The sequence below is a fragment of the Mus pahari genome, chromosome 10, assembly GCF_900095145.1.
Source record: "Mus pahari chromosome 10, PAHARI_EIJ_v1.1, whole genome shotgun sequence".
NCBI classification, from domain to species: Eukaryota; Metazoa; Chordata; class Mammalia; order Rodentia; family Muridae; genus Mus; species Mus pahari.
In genome coordinates, this window is record NC_034599.1 from 94,897,662 (window position 1) to 94,899,087 (window position 1,426).

Here is a 1,426-nt window from a genome sequence, read left to right on the forward strand (position 1 = left end):
AAACTTTATATGACTCAGCACAGGGGAAGGCCAGGGCCAAGAAGTGGGAGTGGGTGGTTAGAGGTGCAGGGGCGTGGGGGTGGTAGTATAGGGAACTTTCTGGATAGCATTTGAAATGTAAATAAAGAAAATAATAATAATAATAAAGAACTATAAAAAAGAAATTATCTAATAAAAAAATAAAATAAAATAGGTATATAAACCAAATGTTTAGTGATAAGATCATAAATAATAAATACATTTATTTTAAAACTTCTTTGTTATCTATATAATTGTATCATGGTTGCAAGGGAACTCTGCCAGAAAGCACAGTGACATGCATAAAACCAAATGGAAAATCCTACTTTCATTGTCTGGCCACTGCATGGGGAACTCACCCAAATCATGCTACTCTGAACCCTTGCCGTTTTTGGCTCTTTATGTATAAAACCACACCCTAGTTTGAAATATCTCAATTAGTAAGCACAGTTAGCAATAACTAGAGATACAGGAGATAAAAAGACATGGCTAGTATATATAGGGGCCTTCCTATTCCTATGAACTATGATGAACTAGGTCTTTGTTCTCATTTGGCAGGTGTTGGGGCCCACATGCTGGGCTCTTAGGTCAGAATGGAGCCTTTGTACCTTTAACATGATATCAGTTGTGCTGAGGACTGCAGGTCTGTTGCACCATTTATTAAAAAGAAAAGAAAAATTGCACACCAATAAGAGGGGTGTGTTTGTTTGTTCTGCCATAAGGAATTAATTGTAGCTGGATATCTGATACTGTAAGATGCACAGACTATAAACATCTTTCAGAATTAATCAATGTTTTGCTTTTCTAACCACCAATGCTGACAACTCTGCTTATATAAATACAAAATACAAAATAACATTACTATATTTGGGCCACTTGAGAAATTGTTGGAAATTCTGTTTTAATCATAGCCAAATTTTTTAAATTTTTTGATAAAAAACAAGCCATCAATTCAAGCAGCAGTTTTAACAATTAAGCATTCTAATGCAATATAAGCCAAAGATATTGAAATGTGAATGTTACATGCTGAGGAGTATAGCTAGGTAGAGTTCTAGGTAGAGTCCTTGTTTTCAATAATTAAACTATTAGGTTTTTATAAATGTAGGAAATTTTGTTTTCATAGTAAAAACACTGAAATTTGTAACATAATAAATAGTTCAAAATCAAAGCTGAAGTATTTCAGAATATTTTGAAAATAATATTATTTACTACTTCTTTTAAAATTTCACATATGTATATATGTATTTTGATCTTATCCACCCCCTACTATCTCCCTCTTAAACATCTCAGAACCAATTAACCCATCTCTCTTTCTTCTTCTTCTTCTTCTTCTTCTTCTTCTTCTTCTTCTTCTTCTTCTTCTTCTTCTTCTTCTTCTTCTTCTTCTTCTTCTTCTTCTTCCTCCTCC